This window comes from Thunnus thynnus, chromosome 18 (assembly GCF_963924715.1).
Source record: "Thunnus thynnus chromosome 18, fThuThy2.1, whole genome shotgun sequence".
NCBI lineage: Eukaryota > Metazoa > Chordata > Actinopteri > Scombriformes > Scombridae > Thunnus > Thunnus thynnus.
This window is the reverse complement of record NC_089534.1, coordinates 579327-592327: the sequence shown is the minus strand read 5'-3', so window position 1 is coordinate 592327 and position 13001 is coordinate 579327. Positions and strand designations below refer to the sequence as shown.

General features: G+C 45.8%; 1 pseudogene; it reads left to right on the top strand.

Moving 5' to 3' along the window:
* Window positions 1-11469, top strand: part of LOC137169860 (uncharacterized) — a 44120-nt pseudogene extending 32651 nt beyond the window's left edge.
* Window positions 11470-13001: the final 1532 nt, after the last annotated feature.

Here is a 13001-nt window from a genome sequence, read left to right as displayed (position 1 = left end):
TGGCTGCGGGTCTCATCCGTCCTTCTTCCTCCCCTGCCGGGGCGGGTTTTTTCTTCGTGGAGAAGAAGGACAAGACCCTGAGACCCTGCATTGACTACCGAGGGCTAAATGACATCACTATCAAGAACAGGTACCCGCTGCCACTCATCTCCTCCGCCTTCGAGCTGCTCCAGGGGGCCACCATTTTCACCAAGCTCGACCTGCGCAACGCCTATCACCTTGTCCGCATCAGAGAGGGAGACGAGTGGAAGACGGCCTTCAACACCCCGACAGGGCACTACGAGTACCTCGTCATGCCATTCGGCCTCACCAATGCCCCCGCCGTCTTCCAGGCCCTGGTAAATGACGTTCTTCGAGACATGCTCAACCGGTTCGTCTTTGTCTACCTGGATGACATTCTCATCTTCTCCCAGTCCAGAGATGAACACATTCACCATGTCCAAGCCGTCCTCCAGCGCCTCCTTGAGAACTCCCTGTTTGTTAAAGCTGAGAAGTGTGAGTTCCATGCCTCCTCAGTGTCCTTCCTGGGGTACATAGTTGCAAAAGACAGTTTACAGATGGACCCAGCTAAAGTCTCTGCCGTCACCTCCTGGCCTGTTCCTGAGTCCCGCAAACAGCTTCAGTGCTTCCTGGGTTTTGCCAATTTCTACCGCCGCTTCATCCGCAATTACAGCTCCGTGGCAGCTCCTCTCACTGCCCTGACCTCCTCCAAGGTGCCTTTTCAGTGGTCACCTCCCACTGACAAAGCCTTCCAAACTCTCAAGACACGGTTCACCTCAGCACCCATCCTCCAGATGCCCGACCCTGATCGCCAGTTCATTGTGGAGGTGGATGCCTCTGATGTGGGGATAGGGGGTGTCCTGTCCCAGCGCTCTGCCACTGACCAGAAGCTCCACCCATGTGCCTTCTTCTCTCGGCGTTTGTCGCCTGCTGAGAGGAATTATGATATTGGCAACAGGGAGTTGCTGGCGGTGAAGATGGCTCTTGAAGAGTGGCGGCATTGGTTGGAGGGTACCAAAGAGCCTTTTCTGGTCTGGACTGACCACAAGAACTTGGAGTACATCCGATCAGCTAAAAGACTGAATTCCCGCCAAGCCCGTTGGTGCCTGTTCTTTGCCCGTTTCAACTTCACCCTCTCCTACCGCCCTGGGTCTCGTAATGCCAAGCCTGACGCCCTGTCCCGGCAATTCCAGAGAGTGGAGGAATCTGGAAAGAGGCCAGAGCCCATCCTCCCTGGGTCCTGTCTTATCGCCGCGGTGACCTGGGACATCGAGGAGAGGGTGAGAGCAGCGGCTGAGGGACAGCCTGGTCCCAGCTCCTGCCCGCCAAACTGCTTGTTCGTCCCTCCAGCCTTGAGGTCAGAGGTGCTGCAGTGGGCCCACTCCTCCAAGCTCTCCTGCCACCCTGGTGCTCGACGGACACAGCACGCCCTCCTCCAGCGCTTCTGGTGGCCCAGCTTGAAAGAGGACACCCAGGACTTCGTCAAAGCCTGCCCGGTCTGTAATCAACACAAGACCTCCCGCCGGGCCCCAGCAGGACTTCTACAGCCTCTTCCTGTTCCCCACCGCCCATGGTCCCACATCTCCATGGACTTTGTGACAGGCCTTCCCTCTTCTGAAGGCCATACTGTCATCCTGACCATTGTGGACCGCTTCAGTAAGATGGCCCACTTCGTGCCTCTGCCCAAGCTCCCTTCAGCCAAGAGAACTGCTCAGTTGGTCCTGCTCCACATATTCCCTCTTCATGGCCTCCCTGTCGATGTGGTGTCAGACCGTGGGCCTCAATTTGCCTCTGTTTTTTGGAGAGAGTTCTGCAGTCTCCTGGGTGCCACCGCCAGTCTGTCCTCCGGCTTCCACCCTCAGACCAATGGGCAAACGGAGCGCATGAACCAGGAGTTGGAAACGGCCCTGCGGTGCATGGCCTCCCAGAACCCCTCCTCCTGGTCCTCACAGCTGTTGTGGGTAGAATATGCCCACAACTCCCTCATCTGCTCTGCCACCGGCCTCTCTCCTTTCCAATGTGCATACGGCTATCAACCACCATTGTTCCCCACCCAGGAGAAGGAGGTTTCCTGCCCGTCTGTCCAAGCCTTCATCCGCCGCTGCCGCAGAACCTGGCTCCGGGCCCGTTCCATCCTCCTTCGGTCTGTGGACCGCTACACTGCCGCTGCCAACCGCCGCCGCACCCCTGCACCTACTTACCAAGCGGGTCAGCGAGTGTGGCTCTCCACCCGAGACCTGCCCCTCCGCGTGGAATCCAGGAAGATGGCACCTAAACACATCGGACCCTTCACTATACAGAAAGTCATCAATCCCGTTGCAGTACGGTTGAAGCTCCCGCGCTCTATGCGCGTCCATCCAACCTTCCATGTCTCCAAGGTGAAGCCGGTCCATGACAGTCCCTTGGTCCCTGCAGCACCGCCACCACCTCCTCCACGCATTGTTGACGGGGGTCCAGTCTACACGGTGCACCGCCTGATGCGCTCCCGCCGGCGGGGGAGAGGCCTTCAGTACTTGGTGGACTGGGAGGGGTATGGCCCAGAAGAGAGATCCTGGGTTCCTGCTCGTTTCATCATCGACCACAACCTCATTGCTGATTTTCATCGGTGTCATCCTGACCAGCCAGTTAAGATGCCTGCCCGTCGGGGAGCCCGCACTTTGCCTCCACCAGACCGGCCTCTGGAGGACCGTTCCTTGGGGGAAGCTACAGATGATGGAGAATCCCTACACCAGACCCCCTCCACCCACCCGGCTGAGGAAATGGACTGGTCCGACTCCCAGGAGTTGTAGGCCCATCTCCTGCCCCGTTTATAGTGCCTTTTTAGGGATGTCGGGAGCCATCCCTTGAGGGGAGGGTTCTGTCAGAGTCTGCTCTCCCCCTCACCTGTTGCTGTGGGAATTATCCAATCATTCAGTCTCACTCTCTGCTCTGCCACACCCCTCATTAGTTCAACCACCTTCACCTGGCGCTCCCACCTGCTCATCATCTGCAATCAAGCCTGTATACAAGCTGCCTCGGCCCACTCCCTTCTTGTCAGATTGTCTACGCTACTATGCTCAGTCATCTTGCTCTCTTCACTGGACTGCCTTCCTGGTTTCTGATCAGCTTGTCTTCGACCATCGCTCCTCGTCTCTGCCCCGGTAAACCCACCAGCCTTCTGTCCCTGACTCTGAGTTCTGCCTGCCTGTTCCCTGGTCTTTGTCCGCTGTGGGAGTGGAGGATCGGGGTTCAAAAACTGTGTTTCTCCGACCGTGCTAATATTTCCTTGACATCGTGTGAAATAAAGACTGCTGAGTTTAAACCAGTGTCATTTGTGCTGCTATTGGGTCCTTCCTATACCCGTTACAGAAGAAATACTCTGCTTCAGAGGAGGCTCTTCTGAGGCTGCTGCCAGTGGTCAAAGCTTCAAATAAAGCTCTGTAAGTGGGTATTATTAATGTGAAGAATAATGTCAAATATGTTTAATCTTTATAAATGACAAACAATTCTGTTTGTGCTAATCAATAATTTTTCTTCAGGCTGAGCGACTGTAACCTCTCAGAGAGAAGCTTTGCAGCTCTGTCCTCAGTTCTCAGCTCCCAGTCCTCTAGTCTGAAAGAGCTGGACTTGAGTAACAATGACTTGCAGGACTCAGGAGTCAAGCTCCTCTCTGCTGGACTGGAGAGTCCACACTGTTTACTGGAAACTCTCAGGTCAGGATACAGCATCTATAATTTCGTTGTCTTGAACACTGACAATAAAGCTGATTCTGAGAGAATTTTCATACAGTTGATCATTTGCATGTTGTTTTACATTCAGATTAATGCCAATTATTCTGCATCACATCTGTAGGATTCTGGTACTTTTATGTCTAAAACACACTGTCTTATCAACTTTTTTATATTTCAAGTCTGTCAGGATGTCTGATCACAGAGGAGGGCTGTGCTTCTCTGACCTCAGCTTTGAGCTCCAACCCCTCCCATCTGAGAGAGCTTGACCTGAGCTACATTCATCTAGGAGATGCAGTAGAGAAGCTGCTGTCTGCTGGACTGGAGGATCCACTCTGGAGACTGGACACTCTCAGGTATGTACAGACAGGTGGACACTCTAACGTATGGACAGGTTGACACTCTCAGGTATTGACAGACAGGTGGACACTCACAGGTATGGAGAGACAGGTAGACAGGTGGACACTGTCAGGTATGGACAGTCAGGTGGACACTCTGGTTTGGAGAGACAGGTAGACAGGTGGACACTCTCAGGTATGGAGAGACAGGTGGACACTCTCAGGTACAGACAGTCAGGTGGACACTCTTAGGTTTGGAGAGACAGGTAGATAAGTGGACACTGTCAGGTACAGACAGACAGGTGGACACTCTCAGGTATGGACAGACAAGTGGACATTCTCAGGTATGGACAGACAGGTGGACACTTCCAGGTACGGACAGACAGGTAGATAAGTGGCCACTGTCAGGTATGGACAGTCAGGTGGACACTTTGAGGTTTGGAGAGACAGGTAGTCAGGTGGACACTCTCAGGTATGGAGAGACAGGTGGACATTCTCAGGTACAGACAGACAGGTGGACACATCCAGGTATGGACAGTCAGGTGGACACTCTCAGGTACAGACAGACAGGTGGACACTGTCAGGTATGGACAGACAGGTGGACATTCTCAGGTATGGACAGTCAGGTGGACACTCTCTGGTTTGGAGAGACAGGTAGACAGGTGGACACTCTCAGGTATGGAGAGACAGGTGGACACTCTCAGGTTTGGAGAGACAGGTAGATAAGTGGACACTGTCAGGTATGGACAGTCAGGTGGACACTTTGAGGTTTGGAGAGACAGGTAGTCAGGTGGACACTCTCAGGTATGGACAGACAGGTGGACATTCTCAGGTACAGACAGACAGGTGGACACATCCAGGTATGGACAGTCAGGTGGACACTCTCAGGTACAGACAGACAGGTGGACACTCTCAGGTATGGACAGACAGGTGGACATTCTCAGGTATGGACAGACAGGTGGACACTTCCAGGTATGGACAGTCAGGTGGACATTCTCAGGTATGGACAGACAGGTGGACACTCTCAGGTACGGACAGACAGGTAGATAAGTGGACACTGTCAGGTATGGACAGTCAGGTGGACACTTTGAGGTTTGGAGAGACAGGTAGTCAGGTGGACACTCTCAGGTATGGAGAGACAGGTGGACATTCTCAGGTACAGACAGACAGGTGGACACATCCAGGTATGGACAGTCAGGTGGACACTCTCAGGTACAGACAGACAGGTGGACACTGTCAGGTATGGACAGACAGGTGGACATTCTCAGGTATGGACAGTCAGGTGGACACTCTCTGGTTTGGAGAGACAGGTAGACAGGTGGACACTCTCAGGTATGGAGAGACAGGTGGACACTCTCAGGTTTGGAGAGACAGGTAGATAAGTGGACACTGTCAGGTATGGACAGTCAGGTGGACACTTTGAGGTTTGGAGAGACAGGTAGTCAGGTGGACACTCTCAGGTATGGAGAGACAGGTGGACATTCTCAGGTACAGACAGACAGGTGGACACATCCAGGTATGGACAGTCAGGTGGACACTCTCAGGTACAGACAGACAGGTGGACACTCTCAGGTATGGACAGACAGGTGGACACTTCCAGGTATGGACAGTCAGGTGGACATTCTCAGGTATGGACAGACAGGTGGACACTCTCAGGTACGGACAGACAGGTGGACACATCCAGGTATGGACAGTCAGGTGGACACTTTGAGGTTTAAAGAGACAGGTAGACAGGTGGACACTTTCAGGTATGGACAGTCAGGTGGACACTTTGAGGTTTGGAGAGACAGGTAGACAGGTGGACACTTTCAGGTATGGACAGACAGGTGGACACTCTCAGGTATGTACAGACAGGTGGACACTCTAACGTATGGACAGGTTGACACTCTCAGGTATTGACAGACAGGTGGACACTCACAGGTATGGAGAGACAGGTAGACAGGTGGACACTGTCAGGTATGGACAGTCAGGTGGACACTCTCTGGTTTGGAGAGACAGGTAGACAGGTGGACACTCTCAGGTATGGAGAGACAGGTGGACACTCTCAGGTACAGACAGTCAGGTGGACACTCTCAGGTTTGGAGAGACAGGTAGATAAGTGGACACTGTCAGGTATGGACAGTCAGGTGGACACTTTGAGGTTTGGAGAGACAGGTAGTCAGGTGGACACTCTCAGGTATGGAGAGACAGGTGGACATTCTCAGGTACAGACAGACAGGTGGACACATCCAGGTATGGACAGTCAGGTGGACACTCTCAGGTACAGACAGACAGGTGGACACTCTCAGGTATGGACAGTCAGGTGGACACTCTCAGGTATGGACAGACAGGTGGACACTTCCAGGTATGGACAGTCAGGTGGACACTCTCAGGTACAGACAGACAGGTGGACACTCTCAGGTACGGACAGACAGGTGGACATTCTCAGGTATGGACAGACAGGTGGACACTCTCAGGTACGGACAGACAGGTGGACACATCCAGGTATGGACAGTCAGGTAGACATTTTGAGGTTTGGAGAGACAGGTAGACAGGTGGACACTTTCAGGTATGGACAGACAGGTGGACACTCTCAGGTATGGAGAGACAGGTGGACACTCTCAGGTACAGACAGTCAGATGGACACTCTCAGGTTTGGAGAGACAGGTAGACAGGTGGACACTGTCAGGTATGGACAGACAGGTGGACACTCTCAGGTATGGACAGACAGGTGGACACTCTCAGGTATGGAGAGACAGGTAGACACTGTCAGGCATGGACAGACAGGTGGACACTGTCAGTTATGGACAGACAGGTGGACACTGCCAGGTACGGACAGACAGGTGGACACTCTCAGGTAAAGAACCTTGATGCTGAACATAATAGTTCATTCTTCATCATGGATGTAATAGTTTGAAGATCATTTGATGTGTCTGAAACCTCTGGAAAAAGCTAGTTAGTCGACCTAAAGTTATTCTTTTGTTAAACTTTCTTGTTCTCCTGGTGTCCCTGAACTCATCAGAGGAGAGTCCATCTATTATTTTATTATACTGATGTATTTACTGTTTATTATAAACTGTCAGGTATGGACAGTCAGGTGGACACTCTCAGGTATGGAGAGACAGGTGGACACTGTCAGGTATGGACAGACAGGGGACACTCTCAGGTATGGACAGACAGGTGGACACTCTCAGGTATGGGCAGACAGGTGGACACTCTCAGGTACAGACAGACAGGTGGACACTCTCAGGTACGGGCAGACAGGTGGACACTCTCAGGTATGGACAGACAGACACCTGACACTCTCAGGTATGGGCAGACAGGTGGACACTCTCAGGTATGGACAGACAGGTGGACACTCTCAGGTACAGACAGACAGGTGGACACTCTCAGGTAAAGAACTTTGATGCTTAACATAGTAGTTCATTCTTCATCATGGATGTAATAGTTTGAAGATCATGTGATGTGAGTGAAACCTCTGGAAAAAGCTAGTTAGTCGACCTGAAGTTATTCTTTTGTTAAACTTTCATGTTCTCCTGGTGTCCCTGAACTCATCAGAGGAGAGTCCATCTATTATTTTATTATACTGATGTATTTACTGTTTATTATAAAGAAGATCACTTGTATCAAGAACTTTATCTAGAGCTCTCTAACTTCTTATTGTGTCTTTCAACTATTATTATATTATTATGATGATTCTTGTGATTCTTATGATTATTATGATTCTTATTATTATTATTATTATTATTATATTCAAACCAAATTAATGAACAAATGAATATAATTACACTAAAATGTTTTGCTGCCTTAAAGGTGCATTTATTCCGTAATTTCAAAGTTACTCCTTAATCTTCACCTTGAAATCTTTTTTCAATATTGAATTATTGTATTGAACAGAGGAGGTCCGTCAGGGCCTTCAGGACCATCTCTGCAGGCCCTACCATTTTTGAGAGGTGTAATTTTTAGTTCATAAAATATTACAAATTAGTAATTATAATGTTATTGTTAAAATCATTGTATTTAATTAGTTGTTAAAATTACTTGTGATTTTTAATAATTATTTTGTTTGATTTCAGTTACTATCATAACCATAAACCCAGTATTTGTAGCTGGAACTGGATGTGTCTACGGCTATCAGGACCTGCTGGGTCCTTGGTTGCAGGCTCTGCTCATAGAAAACATACATGGCATAAATATAGTGACAACAATATTAACCAATCAAAATGTGATTTGTGGTGACTGGGACACCCCCAGGTGATGTCATCATATCAACCAGTAAGCGCAGGTATTTCTTCGTGCTGTGGGGCACGCGGGGTTCACGCGGGGCTCACGCGGGCAGCCATTACAGAAAGTTTTCAAGTGACTGGTGAGTCCTGCTGTATTAATTATCTATAGAGCTGATTAAGATCGTTGTAATTTCTATCTTTCAGAGAATCTTTCCTTTATTGTTGGCTGATAGTTTAGCATCGTGAGTGAACGTTTAGCATCGGAAGACCGGGTTGGCAGTTTAGCTAATGCATGTGTGGGAGAAATAACGAGGTTAGCATAGTTTCAGCTTGTTGAGCCGGTGCTTTGAGTACATTTGTTAACAGGTGTCAGAAGGTGATTTTGTAATGGACTTATTCTTAATGACGTAGTTTTTATATTGTTTAGATGTTAGTTGTTGGTGATGAGTGCACTTTAGCCCCTTTTACACAGCCCGTTCAAAGCGGGAATACTGCGCCTGTAATCCGCCTCGCTGTTCTGTGTGACCATAGACTGTATATAAATATAATAATATAATATATAATATAATAAATATAATGTTTATATACAGTCCATGTGTGTGACAGCCGGCACGGCGGGACCGGGAGCTGACGCTGTTGTTTAGCCCGTATTCAGACCACATCAGGCGGCGTACAGCTGCAGGGTTGAGGAGGTGTGCGGGGATGCAGGTGTGTTTGTGCTTTGGAAAGTAACCTCTGTGAAACAATCAGAAAATAACGTTTTATTGATCTGATTGACCAGCTTCCTCACTAATGTTACTAGCGGTCCCTCTCTCCATTCACCCTCTAGCTCACTCGACCACAGCTGCTCTCTCTCTCTCTCTCTCTCTCTCTCTCTCTCTCTCTCTCTCTCTCTCTCTCTCTCTCTCTCTCGTCTTTTTTAAATGAGTCTGGAAGCTGAAAGAAAAGTCTAACTGAACTTTTAACGTTGTCAAAGTGAGAGAAATGTCCTCCGCTTGTCCTTGTAACGTCTTTGTATTTATGGCAGAGTTTCCTGCTCTGATCAGTCTGATCTCCGTCACGTCTCTGAATCCGGAACGCCGGTATGCTGTGTGAAAGCACACGTGGCGGCTTTATGCCGGCTTTGTGTGGTTCACTGTCAACAAGCAAAGATGAATCCTCTTTATGGCTGTAAAGCGGGTTCTTTGTATAAAAGAGGCTTGTGTGTTAGTGTGTGTGTGTGTGTGTGTGTGTGTGTGTGTGTGTGAGGCTCAAGTTGAAGTTTGTTGCAGATCAAGTTTTGTATTTTGACTAATCTGTTGAGATGTTACTTTAGTTGTGCAGCGACGTTTAGAAGAACTTTATGACTTGTTGTTTTATTTAGATATTATTATTATTATTATTATTATATTTTTTTATAATTGCATTAAAATGTTTTGCTGTCTTATAGCTGCATTTATTCTCTGATAACTTAATTTTCACCTTGAAGTAAAGTCTCCTTTAATATTGAAGTCATGACAGGCTCTATCCTCAGCACAACATGCAGAGGTCAATATTTAATATTCTGATTCATCATGTCTGAGGACATATTTGTACATCACATCTTCTTCTTCACGTCTTTTCCTCTCAGACTTCAGTGAAAGAATCCAGCAGACAGTTGAGACAGATGAGTTGCAGCCTGTTTCTGTGTCACTCTGACAAACTGAGGAACACTGCTTCATGTTGAACAGCAGTTAGGACTCATGTTGGATAGAAAATCATTCTGACTGTGTTTCTTCCTCCAGGTTGGACCATGGTGGAGAGCTCAGGTTAAAACCTGGTCTGAAGAAGTGTAAGTGTGGATTTAATTTGATTCATGACAACTAAACAGCACACAGTCAGTTTCTCTTTAAATACAAAGTTGGTCTTTGTGGTTTTTATTCATTAAAACATTACTGACAAAATGTGTCATTAAACTTTATAGAAATGAACAACAGATCAGAACTTAAACAGAAAATAAATCCATCAGGTGTGTCAGATGATAAACTGCTGCTGTGTTGTTTCTTCTTCTCTTCATCAGATTTCTGTGAACTCACACTGGACACAAACACAGTAAACAGAAACCTCAAACTGTCTGACAACAACAGGAAGGTGACATATGTGAGAGAGAATCAGTCATATCCTGATCATCCAGACAGATTTGACTTCTGGCCTCAGCTGCTGTGTAGAAATGATCTGACTGGTCGCTGTTACTGGGAGGTCGAGTGGAGAGGAAGAGTTGATATATCAGTGACTTACAGAAGAATCAGCAGGAAAGGAGGCAGTTATGACTGTTTGTTTGGATTTAATGATCAGTCCTGGAGTCTGATCTGCTCTGATGATGAAGGTTACTCTGTCATTCACAATAAGATCAAAACATCCATCTCCTCTTCCTCCTCCTCTTCTTCCTCCTCCTCCTCCTCCTCCTCTGTCTCTAACAGAGTAGCAGTGTATGTGGACTGTCCTGCTGGCACTCTGTCCTTCTACAGAGTCTCCTCTGACACACTGATCCACCTCCACACCTTCAACACCACATTCACTCAGCCTCTGTATCCTGGGTTTATGTTCTGGTGGTCTCATGGTTCCTCAGTGTCTCTGTGTCGTCTGTCTGAGGAAGAGTCTCCTCCTGTGTAGACAAACAGTCACACTGCTGACTGAAGACAGCTGCTGAAATCACTGTTCACTCTGTTCACCAGTGAACAACAGAAACTGGAAGTGACAGCAGCTTCCTGTGTTTAAATGTTGATGGTGGACGAGGTTTCACTCTAGTTTCATTTGGATCACTGACTGTGCTTTAATGTCAGAATATTGTTTCTATTAGAAGTAGTGAAATGATCTCCTCTGGGCTGAATTTATGTGTAAAAACTGTGTTGACTCTGATTGACTTCAGTAAAGTTTTCTTGGAGCAGCATCTAGTAGCTGTTAGTGGCTGTTAGTTATTCCATTTTATCAGGATCTTAAAGTGAAGTTTTTCCTGAAAATGTCCAGCAGACATCCCAGTCTGTTTGACATCAGCTCAGTTTGTGTTAAATCATGAACATCAACGTATGTTTCTATCTGATGTAATGTGTCTGACATGTATGTATATAATAACATGTATGGGTTGCTTTCCTTTAGTTTTTCTTGCCTCTGCAGGTGATGTAAATATTGTCTTGTAAGCTCATGTTTGCTGGGCAGCTTTGGCTGTTTTACACTTGAATAAAAATATTCATTCACTACTTATTCAGAGAACATCACTTGTTTTTTACATGGATGTGTAATGTTATACTACTTCTACTTCTACTACACTACTTGTGTTTTTCTCTCATTAGAACATTTATGACAGAATGAATTCAGCAAACATGATCTTTACAGATGTTACATATATTTCTCACATTGTGATGTTTTACAGTCCTTCTTTATTTGACATTGTTGTTTTTAATCATTAATTAATGTTTAAGATAAAATGAACAAAGAGAAAAATAAAAAGAGTCTGTCAGACGTCCAATACGTTTTCTCAGGAAACAGGACTGAGTTCACCTGTACTGAAACATCTGGCCCAAGTTTCCTGTATGTTGGTTAGTTTGTGGTGATTTGATGAAACACAGCTGTGTTTGGGAAGTCGCACCATGTGAGCAAAATATAACCTATAAAAATAATCAGAGCTCTTGCTGCTTTATATCCTTTTTAAATGTGACCGAATCATTAAACATTTAAAGATCAAAGAAATACAATTATTAATTAAGAAATATAACAATATTTTTTACTTTGAGTTTTACAATTTATAATTTAAAAGCAAAGTAATTAACTCATTATAATACAATTACAATTAAACATGTTCAAAGTCTTTAATTTAGTTTCTAATAATTAAAGTTCCACTTTTCTCTATTTTAGGAACCAGTGATGGAGACATATCCACGGCCACCAGGGCCCCAATTCATCAATATTCATATTTATTTAAACATGTTTCATTTTCAATAGAATTATAACAGGAAGTTTAGATTTTACAGTTAAAACATTCAAATATGTCACTAACATCATGCAAGTGATAATAATAACTTTATTTACAACATGTTTATTTACAATAAGTACAACATGTATAAAGAAATTATTTACAAAAATGTATTTTACACATTTTCTTTATTATTCATTCTGTTATAGTTTGAACATGAAGTTAAAATAGTTCAGTTTTAGTATATTAATAGAATAGTGATATATGTATTAATAGTGTATAAATGTCCACACAGACAAATAATAATGTATTTTTACTGTTTTACATGAAGACATATTGTTACGGATTTATTAATCAGATAAGTGTGTGTGTGGCTCCAGGCTGATGATGATGATGATGATAATGATGATGTGGTGCAGGTAATCAATCAGAGCTGGAGATTGATCCAGGAGGACATCAGCAGGGTCAGAATCATTGATCATTGATCAGATATCAGATATCCAGTAATCACAGACACATCAGGTCTCACATTAATGAGTTTACCAACAATCACAGCTGGAAATCATGTTGCTATATGTGACCATATGTGATATTTACAATGTGATGTTACTGTAGTGCAGAGAAATATTAATATTATAGAAACACCATAGAATATTATATTATAGAGTAATATTGTAGAATGATTACAGATATGTTATATAAATACAATGGAAAAGGAAAGTAGGCTGCTGTAAAGTCCAATTAAACAATAAAAACCTAAATCCTTTTTATTCATTGTTAATTGTACTTTGGTCATAAGAACTCAGCTGCCCATCATAAATTA